The 16,272-nt window shown below is 35.2% G+C and overlaps 2 protein-coding genes and 1 long non-coding RNA gene across 7 annotated transcripts in view; 2 read left to right on the top strand and 1 right to left on the bottom strand.

The window, feature by feature from the left end:
• The window catches only part of LOC127858850 (uncharacterized), a 344,634-nt gene that overhangs the window by 55,655 nt on the left and 272,707 nt on the right, over nucleotides 1-16,272 (top strand). The gene's annotated exons all lie outside the window — the stretch shown is intronic.
• LOC127858873 (ankyrin repeat and BTB/POZ domain-containing protein 1-like) overlaps nucleotides 1-16,272 on the bottom strand; it is a 344,964-nt gene that overhangs the window by 74,567 nt on the left and 254,125 nt on the right. The window lies entirely within an intron of this gene.
• The window catches only part of LOC127858932 (uncharacterized), a 71,109-nt gene that overhangs the window by 5,865 nt on the left and 48,972 nt on the right, over nucleotides 1-16,272 (top strand). For both annotated transcript variants that reach the window (XR_008039200.1, XR_008039199.1), the window contains exon 3: nucleotides 519-1,392. This is a non-coding gene — a long non-coding RNA (uncharacterized LOC127858932). The remainder of the gene's footprint in view (nucleotides 1-518; nucleotides 1,393-16,272) is intronic.

Raw genomic sequence — 16,272 nt, 5'->3', positions numbered from 1 at the left:
ATTCAACAAACATATAATTCTTGAGGATTATACACTTATGATGCTATGTTCACCATTTTACTCCTCGTCCTGGAACAAATAGTTGCCAGTAAGACTTGGATATCTAATACTGATCGCCTTCACACAACAGGCAGGTACAGTTCTGCGGTCATCACGTTGAAGGTGTCCATGTATCCCAAAGACGTTCTGGCGATAGGCAGCATGTCGCTTATAGCGCTTTGTGTCCTCCACATATACCACCTGATCATGGGTCAATTCTACTTTGTTATAAAGCATGAATTAAATGCTTCGCCTTAAACATTTTGTGATACAGTGGTTCATGATTTTGAGTTATTAATAAAGCATCAAAAGAGATTCATGTATGACTTTTTGCCCAAACCTGCTTACCTTATAGGAGAACATTTTATGCCTGAACAGGTGGTCTACTAAGTACTCCTAGAACAAAACAGATTTCTTTGCAAATAATTTTATTTACACAAGTTAGATCATTTAGCTCATTCATGTTTGTTTGTTCACAGTTGATGTACAGAAGACACACTGGTCAGCCCAGGAATCATGTTCTGTGAATAGCAAGAATGTTACTTGAGCCAAGGAATCATGTTCTGTGAATAGCAAGAATGTTACTTGAGCCAGGGAATCATGTTCTGTGAATAGCAAGAATGTTACTTGAGTCAGGGAATCATGTTCTGTGAATAGCAAGAATGTTACTTGAGCCAGGGAATCATGTTCTGTGAATAGCAAGAATGTTACTTGAGCCAGGGAATCATGTTCTGTGAATAGCAAGAATGTTACTTGAGCCAGGGAATCATGTTCTGTGAATAGCAAGAATGTTACTTGAGCCAGGGAATCATGTTCTGTGAATAGCAAGAATGTTACTTCAGCCAGGGAATCATGTTCTGTGAATAGCAAGAATGTTACTTGAGCCAGACACTGAAACTGTACTAGCCTCATTGTTGTCTAGGTGGAAGTGACTGGGGTTGAAATAGTTGTCTAGTGGGCAGCAGAAATGGAACCCTAGCCGGACGCTAGAAATGTGCTGACATCGAATTTGTCAAGGTGGAAGTGACTGTGGTTGGAATAGGTGTCTAGTGAGCAATAACAATGGAACTCAAGTCAGACACTTAACATGTACTAACCGCCCTCCTGTTGAGGTGGAACTGACTGTGCCTTTAATAGTTGTCTAGTGAGCAACATAAATGGAACTCTAGCCAGCTGCTAAACAAGTACTGACATCCAATTTGTCTAGATGGAAATGACTGTGGTTGGAATAGTTGTTTAGTGTGCAGTGGAAATAGAACTTAAGTTCCTGTATTGACCTCACTCCAGTTTGGGTGGAAGTGCCCGTGCTTGGGATAGCTGTCCAGTCAAGAATTACAAGCCAAATCTTGTCAGGTAAAATTACATAGATATCAATAACAGCCGCAGCCTCAGTGGCATGCAGCCGAATCACAGATTGCATGCTCAACTGAGGTTAAGTTCTTAGATGTGTGCTATTGTGATCAGTCACTGTCTGTTTTTAAATGTGTGTTGCCTGTCGTGTTTTGGTAACTCAGGAAAGAAGTTTAAAAAAACTGGACATGCGTTCTGAGTTCTCACCAATTTGAGAAACAATCCATATGTGATACTGTGTGTTGTAAATTTGTGTTGAACATTGTAATTTTAGACAAATAATCATTGCAGTGTTGTTAGTTGCATGTTGGTCTTAGCAATTTTCAAGTCATTAAGAAGCCTGTTAATTATTACTTGTATGAACTGGGTTAAATTATTGTGAATGAATATTTCATTAATTCCATAAATTTAACACCAACATTAAAGCAAGTTAATAACATGTTCATGTCTTTAGTTCATGTCTAAAAGCGTATGCCGTATGTATTTCAGTTTTATATAGACATTAAGAACTTCTAAAATTCCATAAAGTCAGTGAAAATCTCAATTTAACTTATAATTCTTGGACAAACAGAGTTTGGTACAATATTTTAATTTTGAGTGGTCTCCCTTTGACTTGCTTTACTGAGTCAACTCGTATATGTCACTTCCATTTCGTTAACCAATCCCTGAATAATGTGAATATGCCATGAGGTTGGATTAAATGGACAGTCAACCAGATTGAGGAAAAAAAAGTTTTAAAATACCGTATTTTTTTACAACTATTAGTTTATATTCATTTAAATATAACGACTAGTATATTCCATTACTTGAAAATTTTTGTTAAGTTTTCATAAACAACAACAATACATGGTACGATGATAATTGTAGAAATAAAAAGCTGCATTTCAATTATACATTAAATAAATTTCGACAATGTAATTCCAATCAGAATAGAATTGAGTTAGTAAAGGCTAGAGGTGACTACAAGAAAACCTTACGTAAGTGTAGACTTGAATATGACAATAAACAATCAAAACTGCTAGATACTAAACGCGTAAAAAATGCGAAAGAATATTGGAAAATGCTTAAACAAAGTGCTGTCCTGCCGACACCAAACATACCTATATCTTGTTTTGAACAATATTTTGAAAGCATAAATAACCCAAATGATCACTTCTTTAATCCAAATGAAGACGTGTTATATTTTAATGAGAGGTTTGTAAAACAAGAATTTCAAGTAATGTTTGATGAGCTTGAATGTGAAATAAGTCAGGAGGAAATAAATAAAGCAATAAAACAATTAAAAGGAGGGCGTAGCCCCGGGCCTGATAAAATGATTAATGAATTTTTTATTTACGGACATACAGCGTTTTCGCATTGCCTACTTTCTATATTTAATAAAGTATTATCATTAGGATTTTTCCCGGAAACATGGTCAGAGGGTTTTATAGTTCCGCTTCATAAAAAAGGGAGTATTAATAATTGCAATAATTATCGCGGCATTACTTTATTAAGCTCAATGGGTAAACTGTTCACTAGAATTATTAGCAATCGAATAGATTCATGGGCCGAAAAGTATTTTGTCTATGTTGAAGCGCAAGCAGGTTTTAGAAAGGGTATGAGTACCACAGATAATATTTTTGTTTTGCATGGCCTTATAACACATATGATTAATAATAATAAACAATTATACTGTGGTTTTGTCGATTTTAGCAAAGCATTTGATTATGTGGTCAGACCAAACCTGTGGTGTAAGCTTATTCGTCTTGGTGTAAGAGGTAAAATGCTAAATGTTATACAAAGTATGTATCATTCAATTAAATCCAAAATTAAAATTCATAACACAGTTGGAAAAGACTTTAACTGCCTTTTGGGTGTAAGACAAGGTGAGTGCCTATCTCCATTACTGTTTTCTCTATTTTTAAACGATTTAGAAGAAACATTCATCTTAAATGGGTACGAAGGGGTCGACCTTTTGATGTTTCAAATATTTATTCTCTTATATGCTGATGACATTGTACTATTTGCGGTTACACCTCAAGCCTTACAATGTGGATTTGAAATTCTTAGCAGCTACTGTCAAAAATGGCAATTAAAAGTTAATGTTAACAAAACGAAGGTAATTGTGTTCCGAAAAGCGGGACCACTTGCAAGGAACATACAATTTACATATAATAATGAAAATATTGAAATTGTTAGTAATATATCTTATCTTGGAGTCGTTTTCACGAGTGGTGGATCTTTTAACCAGACGCAAATAACCTTAGCAGGGCAAGCAAGAAAGGCCATTTTTAAAATGAAAAAATACTTATATACCATTACAAATATAACAGTAAGCCATCAATTAGAATTGTTTGATAAACTCGTTAAACCAATTTTTAACTACGGTTGCGAAGTATGGGGCTTTCATAAAGCACAAAATATTGAACGTCTTCATACTCAATTTTGTAAAAATATCTTAGGTGTTAAAAGGGCAACTCAAAATGATTTCGTTTACTGTGAGTTAGGGCAACATTCGCTTATTGTAAGTAGATATTTTAAAATAGTTAAATACTGGTTTAAAATAATAGAAAGCAAAGAAAATAAGTATATTAAACTTATATATAACATAATGAAACATGACTTTGAATTAACACCGTCTAAAAAAAATTGGGTTAGTTCGTTGCATCAAATGTTGTCAAGTTTAGGGTTTTTAGAAGTATGGATACACCAAGGGGTAGGACAAAAAGAAGTTTTCTTGTCATTATTCAAACAAAGAATTAAGGATTGTTTTTATCAAGATATGAATTCACGATTAACGGAATCTAGTCGAGCCTTGTTCTACAGGCATCTTAACATAAACAATGATTTAAAAATGTACCTTACAAGCATCTCAAATGAAAACCATCGCATTGCTCTTTCTAAACTCAGAGTATCATCTCATCGTTTAATAATTGAATCTGGCCGCTGGCATAAACCCATTGCTACTCCTTATAATGAAAGAAAATGTACACATTGTCAAAAAATTGATGACGAATATCATTTTATTTTAGAATGTTCTTTATTAAATGACTTAAGAAAGAAATATATCGATAAAAAGTATTGGTCACGACCTAACATGCAAAAATGTATTGCACTTATAAATTCACAAAATGCACTAACATTAAGAAAACTAGCTTCTTTTACATTTCTTGGTTTTAAAGTTAAGAATTAACACAATAATCCTTTATATAAGTAATGTCATTCATTAAATTAAATCTCCTATACATGTATAGCCTGACATATTTCATTACGAATTGTTTAACTTAACATTAAACTAAAGCTCCTATACATGTATAGCTTGACATATTTCATTACGAATTGTATAACTTAACATAAATTAAAGCTTCCATGCATTTATAGCTTGACATATTTCATTACGATTTGTTTAAGTTGCTTATCCTGTTTACCGGTAATTAAAATATTCATATGAAAAGTAACTTATCTATGTTTTGCTGGTGTTCATAATACTGTTCTTTCTTACGTTTTCATGTATCCAATGTACACAGAAAATTATGATGCGTAAATATACTCATTCTGAGTGATCGGCAATTAAATCTTGATCGCCTCTATTAAAGGCTCATCCGTTTATGTACTAATTATGTATGTTTTGTTTACTTGTGATCGGCAATTATTTCTTGATCGCCTCTTTTAAGCTCATTTCAGAAATTATGGGAATAATATTATTTTGTAATGTATTTTTTTATTATAATTATTTATCACTCATAATGGGCTTCTCCGCTTGTTTTCATGATTATTGTGTTGTCCATGCACGTTTTATGTATGTTTAGTTCACTTGTGAGTGTGGGCATGTGTGTATGGGAGTGGGTGTATTCGTGTGCGCGTGTGTGAGTGTGGGTGTATGCGTATGGGAGTGCGTGTGTATTATTATCTTTATTATTTATTTATTTTTGCATTTTGCTTTGCCTACGTTGTTGTTAATTTTATTGTGAATTTATGTTGTCCTCATGTGCCTACTATGGCGTATTGGATAGAAATAAACACCTATACATATTTTCAGTATATTCAGTAATAAAATTTTACTGAGTTTGTCTCTCAGGTAACTACCAGTTAACAATAAATAACGCAAGTAGATTAATCATCATCGTCACGTGGTAAAACCAGGAATGCAAATTGCGCATGCGTATATTAAATATATATTGTATATAATAACTATTGTTTATATTTCATATATAAAATGATCAATCTACTTGCGTTATTTATAGTTAGCTGCTTACATCTTCCTCTGCTATATTGCTTAAGTGCTAGATGGTAACAAAATACAGGGCATATACCTTATTTTTGTAAGTTAATACATGCCATTTACCCACAATCTATTTGATTACATTTCTATTTGGTTAATTATATGAACAACAAAAAATACATCTGGAGCAGTATGGCAAAACTTCCGTGTCAAACAAATATAAATAATCAATAAGAAACATCCTTAAGTGAATTGCAATTTTAAGACAGTGTTATGTTTCAGATGCTATTATAACATGTATTGCATGGTGCCTTTCTAAGGTTTGCTTGTCAGCATGATTGTGGCAGACCAACTATTTTTTTCCTGTCAAACTTAGCAATGTTTGTATGAATCTGGAGCGATATATACATAGGACAATTGTTAGTGACTATCTGATATATCTGGTAAGTTGTTAACTCTTATCGCGTTTAATTTGGTTGTTATTGTATATATAAACTAGGATATAGTGTACATAATAGCAATACTTAGCTATCGGTCCTCCACAGTCAACATTTAAGTATGCCCTTAGGTTTACCAGATCTTCTTGGCGCCTCTCACAAGTGGTTATTTCTATTGATCTCGATTGTGACATCCAATTGTGTGTGGTACTAATATAAATATATTTAAGAGTAGACACAATCCAAAAATATTGTGTATGCCCCGGGATTGACTGATGAGGGTGAATACATATAGATTGACCCGTCCTTCTATCTCTTCAAGGTTAACACAAAATGACACATTCCATATAATATCAATAATGTTTCCTACAAAGCTTTCATACTTGCATGGATGTTGTTCTTGAACACTATCAACACACCCACTCTAACTTTACCTCTTGTTGCTTTTGACGCTGACCTACATTTGGCTCAGACTAATGTAGAGTTCAATCTCTTGTTTAACCCTTTACCACTTAGATACATATTTTGACGCATCTGTAGTCTCTTAAAAAGTTAAATTTAAATACAGACCTATCTTACTACATTCAAGTTATAAACGCTTCTATTCCAACCCTTAGATACTGATTATCAGCAAACAGCATAAAGCCTGAACAGCCTGCGAGTTACTCTCACGCTGTTCTGGTTTTATGCTGTTTGCACATAGCCATTTTCACTTTGCTTTGAGTGGGAAAGGGTTAACTAAACTAAAATTTATGCACTCCATCTAACATCTTGACCATTAAGTTGACCAACTTCAAGACTTAATCTCATTTAGAAGGTCTTGTAACACCCAATTTATCAATCTTTATTTTCACCTTGACAGTTTCCTCATTATGTCGCCTGACTATGGACAGGGGACATATAGGTGCTACTTTTAGGCGGTGTCGGCAGCGGCGTCACACTTTTCGAAAAAGGCACATAACTTCTGTGTCCCTTCAGATATTGCTTTCATATTTGGTATGCATGTGTATCTGAACAACACCTTTGCATGCGCATAAAATTTTGTACCCCTGTGACCTTGACCTTGAAATTAGGTCAGTGTTTAGGTTTGAAATCTGCGACTGCGATTCAAAAAAGGCTACTGTGTCCCTTCAAATATTACTCTCAAATTTGGTACGCACGTGAATCTGGACAACACCTTTCAATGCGCATGTAATTTTGTAACTTGTGGTCCGCGTTCAGGTTTCGAAATCTGCAACCGCGATTTAAAAAAAGAGCTCATAACGTCATATAGGTGCTACTTTTTTGGCGGTGTCGGCGGCGTCACACTTTTTTTAAAAAGGCTCATAACTTCTGTGTCCTTTCAGATATTGTTTTCATATTTGGTACACATGTGTATCTTGGCAAGACCTTTCCAAGCTCATACAAGTTTTGCCTCTGTGACTTCGACCTTGAACTTAGGGTCCGCGTTTAGATTTTAAAATCTGCGACTGCGACCCAAAACAGGTTCATATCTGCTATGTCTTGAGCTTTACTTTAAACATTTTTGATAATATTACTAATAATAAACGATTTGATATTTGTAAACTTTGACAGTAAAAAAGATGTTGGTTAACTAGAAACATACTACAACCACCACAAACCTGTGTGGATAGCAGTTTAAAATTGAAAAGAATGCACAAATTATAGCACAAAGAAGGGAATATTGTGTTTGATCTATCTGTTTGTTATTAGATTAACAATATTCATAGAAAATTATTTTGGTCTTTCATTAAAAAATGTTGTGCTTATTAAATATGTAACTGAAACGGACAAACCAGGGTTAAAGTTTGATTGAACAACATTAAGAGTTAATGTCCCATCCCCGATATACTAGTACACAAGTAACACAGGTATGCTTTTATCAGGCGACACATCAAACTCGCGGAGATCTAGTTGTGTACTTAAATTTTTCACTTAGACCAATTTCTTTTAATTATAATTGTCATTTCCCATGTTCCTGGCATTGCCTTACATGTATGTTTTATTTCCATTTGCTGTCCATTTATTGTACTCTGTCTGTTTGAGAGTAACCATCAATGATATATTTATGCCCCACTTCGAAGAAAATGGGGTATATTGTTTTGCACATGTCTGTTGGTTGGTCGGTCCTTCCGCCAGATGGTTTCAGGATGATAACTCAAGAACGCTTAGGCCTAGGATCATGAAACTTCATAGGTACATTGATCATGACTCCCAGATGACCCCTATTGATTTTCAGGTCACTAGGTCAAGGGTCAAGGTCACAGTGACTCGAAATAGTAAAATAGTTTCCGGATGATAACTCAAGAATGCTTAGGTCTAGGATCATGAAACTTCATAGGTACATTGATCATGACTGGCAGATGACCCCTATTGATTTTCAGGTCACTAGGTCAAAGGTCAAGGTCAAAGTGACTCGAAATACTAAATTGGTTTCCGGATGATAACTCAAGAATGCTTACGCCTAGGATCATGAAACTTCATAGGAACATTGATCATGACTTGCAGATGACGCCTATTGATTTTCAGGTCACTTGGTCAAAGGTCAAGGTCACAGTGACTCGAAACAGTAAAATGGTTTCCAGATGATAACTCAAGAATGCTTACGCCTATGATCATGAAACTTCATTGGAACATCAATCATGACTGGCAGATGACCCCTATTGATTTTCAGGTCACTAGGTTAAGGGTCAAGGTCACAGTGACTTGAAATAGTAAAATGTTTTCCGGATGATAACTCAAGAATGTTTACGCCTATGATCATGAAACTTCATAGGAACATTGATCATGACTGGCAGATGACGCCTATTGATTTTCAGGTCATTTGGACAAAGGTCAAGGTCATGGTGAGCCGAAATAGTAAAATAGTTTCCGGATGATAACTCAAGAAAGCTTATGCCTAGGATCAGAGCTCCAGATAAAATTTTGGTTTAATTCTTATTTACTCCCTATTTTAAAACTTAATTCTTATTTTACGTCTATTTATAAAATTAATTCTAAACAATATATTACAAAATAATTGTTTATTCATTGTTTTTGACACATCAAGAAATTGAGTCATTTACGCAAGAGCTTATAAATTCATCAATTATTGACGAAACCATGCTTTGGGTATTTGAATCTAATTGACAGAATGCATGCAGCGTGGACTTTTGACACTGAAATGGCTTTTTTGCCTTCCACGCTTCGGTCGGCCATTTTGATTTTTTATGTAAAACGGTCACTGACACTTCGGCTTAGGACATAATGGCCTTTTGGTCGCCGTTAAAGTCATATCAAAAACTATATTTTACATTTAATTTTAATAACATTTTGAATAGGTATACAGTATATGACTGGTGTATAAAAATTATGATAAGGGTAATTAAAAAGGTACAATAAACAGTAATGACTTGCCTGCAATACTAGGAGAACAGAATCGAGACCGTTTGGCCTTTCGACCGTTCTTAGGTGTGGCTTGGCCTTTCGACCGTTCTTAGGTGTGGCTCTTCCTCACAGCAAACGCTTGAGTGACGTTGACTTAAAGTTGTAGTTTTAATTGAGCGCCCAGACGAGTCAGAACCGGGATGAAATGTTTACCGTATATAATTTGCTACTGGAAGATTTACGCACGTTCAAAAATTTTGAATTAATGTTTCATTTTTTCAATGCGTAACTTAATGCAAAGATTTTAAATCTAAATCATTATTTAAGAAATTTAATTCGTTTTTATGCCTTTATGCATGTTATCTGGAGCACTGCCTAGGATCATGAAACTTCAAAGGAACATTGATCATGACTTGCAGATGACCCCTATTGATTTTCAGGTCACTAGGTCAAAGGCCAAGGTCACGGTGACCTGAAATAGTAAAATGGTTTCTGGATGATAACTCAAGAACGCTTATGCCTACGATCATGAAACTTCATAGGTACAATGATCATGAATCGCTGATGACCCCTTTTGATTTTCCGGTCACTAGATCAAAGGTCAAGGTCAAGGTGACCTGAAATAGTAAAATGGTTTCTGGATGATAACTCAAGAACGCTTATGCCTAGGATCATGAAACTTCATAGGTACAATGATCATGACTTGCAGATGACCCCTATTGATTTTCAGGTCACTAGATCAAAGGTCAAGGTCACAGTGACTCGAAACAGTAAAACGGTTTCCGGATGATAACTCAAGAATGCTTACACCTATGATCATGAAACTTTATAGGAACATTGATCATGACTGGCAGATGACCCCTATTGATGTTCAGGTCACTAGGTCAAAGGTCAAGGTCACGGTGACCCAACTTAGAAAAATGGTTTCCGGATGATAACTCAAGAATGCTTACGCCTAGGATCATGAAACTTAATTGGTACATTGATTATGACTGGCAGATGACCCCTATTGACATTCAGGTCACTAGGTCAAAGGTCACGGTGACTTGACACAGTAAAATGGTTTCTGGATGATATTAACTCAAAAAAAGCTTATGCCTAGGATCATGAAACTTCATAGGTACATTAATCATGACTTACAGATGACCTCTATTGATTTTCAGGTCACTAGGTCAAAGGTCAAGGTCAAAGTGCCAAAAAACGTATTCACACAACTGCTGCAACTACAACTGACAGCCCATATGGGGGGCATGCATGTTTTACAAACAGCCCTTGTTTCCATCGGTAATGGGGCCGATACCAGACCCAATTTTGAATGAATAAAAAGCCTGATGTCTGTCACGAAGATATTCCATGTACTCATGTTTAATAACTACTTGGTGGATCTATCTCTAGCTTAAACAGTTGAATAACTTAAACATGTAGATGATTGTTAAGATTTTTAACTGAAACACTTTTTTGCAGAATCATGGTCCTTGCTATCCCCTGCCAAGGCAGAGGGATATTGAAATGGCGTTTTCCGTCCGTCCGTCGTCTGCCAGTCCTTAAGTTCATCAATCCGTCTGTCCCAAAACTTGTCAGGGCTCTATCTCAGAAACTATATAAGCAGGGATTATATTTTCCCGCAACATCAATCGGTCTGGATTTAAATGGGGGAAAAGGTGTCAGAAAATTTATATCCAAAATCATGACAAATTACGTTAAAATATATGCCATTGATTTTGCCATTCATGAAGGTGGTATGATAAATGTACAAGTTAAATTCCTTTAGGTATTTTTTTTAAACGGAACATACAAGTTTTCTCAATTGGTTTTATCATTTGCTAATTTCATTGTTGTTTCGTGTGCTGTTTTATCTGACTTTTTTTCATCGTTGTCAATATTATTAATCTTTGTAAGTCTATATCGATGTTTTAAATCGTTGTCGACTCGATAATAGCTAACAAACATGCACTGAACCAAACAAATATCTGTGCGTTGGTTGGCTGCTGACAATAACAAAACCAGATAGTTAAGAAATAATTTGTGTACGTTAGTTTGATGTCGAATAACCCACGGCCGATTGTTAATATGCGTATGGATTAAATCACGAGTGCGAAGCACGAGTGATTTGAAACCATGCATCAAAACTTCCGGTCGTGGGTTATTCAACAACAAACAATAAAGTACATGAATTATTTGTATTCTAACACGATTTTTACTAAAGATTTATACAATGTATATTCTTTTTCTTGTGTACTACATGTATTTTATGTGAAGTTCCGCCCTTAAAAATATATTTCTGCTGTTCTGTTGATCAGATCCGCGACTTTCATTCATTTGTTGCAGGATTATTACGCTGGTGTAAAATGTATCGGCATGTTTTGTTTAGTTACAGCTCGTGCTTTCAGTGTATAAGGTTCGCCCACAATTATTGCAGAATATCTGATTTTCTTCTTTGTTTATATGAAAGTTTACTGGATCATGTATGAAATGCACAATTTCCACGAGAATAACATTGAGGTTTTCATCTCCGAACAAAGACCTAGATTCTAGGTCTTTGCTTCGAAGTAACTGTCAACGATTTTATTGCGGACGAGTACACATTACGGACCGATTAGTATGCTAGGTATAAGCCAGTGAAATCATCTATTGATATTGACACGGGGTTATTCACTCATGACTAATACACAACCCGCGAATCTTCGCTGCTTGGGGTCATACTCTGATACTAGTCGGCTGACGTGCAATAAACTGGTCCTGACCAGTTAAGAGACTGCAGCAACTGGTTTATCACACCTAATCGAGATAAGAATGTAATTAGGATGTGTTAGCATGTGCACTGTGTAATTTATTTCATGACATGGGAATTTTAGCAAATAGAATCAGACCAACTGTTTGGGATTTTCAATCCGTCTTTCATGACCTCAATCGGTCTAGGACCGACAAAACCGAAAAAAATATGATCCCTGTATATAAGATATCAACAAGAAACTTCATTGTTTTATAGATATCAATGAGGAAAAGTGCCATGCACAATAATCATTACTCGAACGTTCTTTAATAAGAGTTGTTGCCCTTCGTTTGTTTTCGTATCAAGGAACATGTAAGCGCTATATCGCAGATACCATGCAAGACTTCAACATGAAACTTCACAGGTGTATCAATATTAATTAGGAAAAGTGCTATGACCTTCACTCTCGTAAATAAGAGTTATTGTCCTTTGTTGCTTTTGTACTATGGAACTTTTCAGGGTTATATCTCAGATACGATAATTCGTGGATGTGTGGAACTCATAGTTATTGTCCTTTGTTGCTTTTGTACTATGGAACTTTTCAGGGTTATATCTCAGATACGATAATTCATGGATGTGTGGAACTCATAGTTATTGTCCTTTGTTGCTTTTGTACTATGGAGCTTTTCAGGGTTATATCTCAGATACGATAATTCATGGATGTGTGGAACTCATAGTTATTGTCCTTTGTTGCTTTTGTAGTATGGAACTTTTCAGGGTTATATCTCAGATACGATAATTCATGGATGTGTGAAACTGGTTATACTCAGATACGATAATTCATGGATGTGTGAAACTCATAGTTATTGTCCTTTATTGCTTTTGTACTATGGAACTTTTCAGGGTTATATCTCAGATACGATAATTCGTGGATGTGTGGAACTCATAGTTATTGTCCTTTGTTGCTTTTGTACTATGGAACTTTTCAGGGTTATATCTCAGATACGATAATTCGTGGATGTGTGGAACTCATAGTTATTGTCCTTTGTTGCTTTTGTACTATGGAGCTTTTCAGGGTTATATCTCAGATACGATAATTCATGGATGTGTGGAACTCATAGTTATTGTCCTTTGTTGCTTTTGTAGTTTGGAACTTTTCAGGGTTATATCTCAGATACGATAATTTATGGATGTTTGAAACTGGTTATACTCAGATACGATAATTCATGGATGTGTGAAACTGGTTATACTCAGATATGATAATTCATGGATGTGTGAAACTGGTTATACTCAGATACGATAATTCATGGATGTGTGAAACTGGTTATACTCAGATACGATAATTCATGGATGTGTGAAACTGGTTATACTCAGATACGATAATTCATGGATGTGTGAAACTGGTTATACTCAGATACGATAATTCATGGATGTGTGAAACTGGTTATACTCAGATACGATAATTCATGGATGTGTGAAACTCATAGTTATTGTCCTTTGTTGCTTTTGTACTATGGAACTTTTCAGGGTTATATCTCAGATACGATAATTCATGGATGTGTGGAACTCATAGTTATTGTCCTTTGTTGTTTTTGTATGATGTAACTTTTCAAGGCTATATCTCAGATACAATACAATATTTCAACATGAAAATTCATGGGTGTAGATATATCAATTAGGAGAATTAATAAAACAATTACCCTACACTTTATTATTATTTATGGGTATACCTTTATATCCAATGATTTGCATCCATCCACAACACAATTTATTTTGCGGGGTATATGAATTCAACGAATGTGCTGGTTCATTTTTAACTCACCTGAGAACATTTAAATGCGATGAGCTCTGGTAGTAGCTGGCCCAGCGGCGTGTCATCTGTTGTCACTTGTGAGAGGTTACTTGTCAATTAGTTCCAAACCGCCAAGCATATTTTAACCAAATAGCACAGATTTAATAGTTGTTATGTTACACATCATCAATCGTCCTTCATTGTATTTTGTTCAAATCTAACTCAGCAACCACTTTATTTACCTGCTTTGACCAGACTGTCAGAACGATCTCAGACCAGGAATCGGTTGACGATAGTCCATGCTTACTGAGGTGGAAGAGCAAGTGCCCAGTCTGAAGGTAGAGAAATCTTCGGGAGGGGACAACTTCCCTTCTGAACTGATTAAGCACTGATGAGAAGCCTTATGTGTAAATGACATTTAAGAAAGGAATTTTGATGTGTGAAGTGTTGCCAAAAGTATGGCATTTTGTCTGTCATTTTTCATGTGTTGAGAGATATATATATATATATATGTGTGCGCTACATAAAATTATGACTGTTTGTAGTATTTTGCTCAAGTATTAAGTATATTAAGAATATTTTTGTGTTTGGTTATAATTTTATTAGATTGAATTAAAACTATAATTTGACTGTGTCCAATCATGTGTCATGAGGGACCAGTGTCTGGGACATATCTAGTTCTGTATGATATGGACTGAAAGCAACACATACATATAAATATTTGTTCTCTTTTTTGTGTAAGAATTTTTTATTATACCCCCATTACCATTGGTAATGGGGGCTATATAGGAGTCACTTTGTCGGTCTTTCGGTCGGTCTGTTGGTTTGTCGATCTGTCGGTCTGTCCCGAAACTTCATCCGATCTTCACCAAACTTGGTCACAAGTTGTATCTTGATGACGTCTAGGTTTTGTTTGAACATGTCATGTTTATGTCATGCCGGGTCAAAAACTTGGTCGCGGGGTCACTTAGTGTGTTTTAAACAGAAAGTTTAACCGAACCAAAACTTCGATATTTATCGTTAGATTTTAAAATTATTTCGTTCATTTGTTCACCATCATAGGACGGTGTGTCGTGTAAAAAAGTACGTCAATATCTCCAAGGTCAAGGTCACACTTTGAGTTCAAAGGTCAAATGCTTTTCCGGGCCATACCTTTATAATTTATTGTGAGATTTTAAAATTATTTGGCAAATTTGTTCACCATCATTGGACAGTGTGTCGCGCGAAAGAATTACGTCAATATCTCCAAGGTCAAGGTCAAACTTTGAGTTCAAAGATCAAAAATGGCCTTAAACGAGCTTGTCCAGGCAATAACTATATGTCATTCATTGTGAGATTTTAAAATCATTGGTACATTTGCTCACCATCAACGGACGGTGTGTCGTGCTAAAGAATTACGTCAATATCTCCAAGGTCAAGGTCACACTTTGAGCTCAAAGGTCAAACATGGCCATAAATGAGCTTGTCCAGGCCATAACTATGTCATTGATTGTGAGATTTAAAAATTATTCAACAAATTTGTTCACCATCATTGCACGGTGTGTAATGCAAAAGAATTACATCAATATCTCCAAGGTCAAGGTCACACTTTTAGTTCAAAGGTAAAAAATGGCAAAAAATTATCTTGTCCTGGCCAGAACTATGTCATTCATTGTGAGATTTTAAAATGACTCTGTACATTAATTTTGTTCACAGTCATTGGATGGCGTGTCATGTGAAAGAATTCAAGAGTTCAAAGATCAAAATGGCTTTTAATGATAATGGCATAATAATTTTTACAAATTGCCATAAATTAGATTCTCTTGTTTTGTGAAGACAGCATGCAAAATAGTCTGTGTCAATGCGGCACATGGGGGTATACGTCACGTCTGTGACAAAGCTTTTGGTTTGTTTGCAGATTTCAGTCTGGAGACCAACTTTTCTTTTTTACAACATTTATGCCTGAAATTGTTCAATCTATTAAAACACACCTTTAGTTGGAAATTTTGTTATTGCTTCTTTTAAAAAGCACTTTTGATATTTAAACATTCAGTCTGGATGAGGATCTATGGTACATTGTTCTTTAGTGGTTCAATACAGAGTCGAGAATGCACACTCCAACCACTACTTAATTACAATCAGTGTTCTCCGTAACAAGGACGATTTTAGGCTGGCAAGTCTATTCATAATGACAAATTTTAAACTGAAACTGAAAGACACACTCAACTAAACAATGCTTCCATTGTGACTACTTACTTGGAAAAGTATTTTTAGTATTACTCATAATTGGTTAAAGAGGTTTGTTTTTAGAAGATTCAATTGGTACTCTTATTATGCAATTTTAAACGAGCTCCACATGATACTTTGCAAATTATTTGTAAATGACAGAGATGTT

The sequence above is a fragment of the Dreissena polymorpha genome, chromosome 1 (assembly GCF_020536995.1).
Source record: "Dreissena polymorpha isolate Duluth1 chromosome 1, UMN_Dpol_1.0, whole genome shotgun sequence".
Classification (NCBI taxonomy): domain Eukaryota; kingdom Metazoa; phylum Mollusca; class Bivalvia; order Myida; family Dreissenidae; genus Dreissena; species Dreissena polymorpha.
The sequence above is the reverse complement of the archived record's forward strand: the minus strand, read 5'-3'. Positions and strand labels throughout refer to the sequence as shown.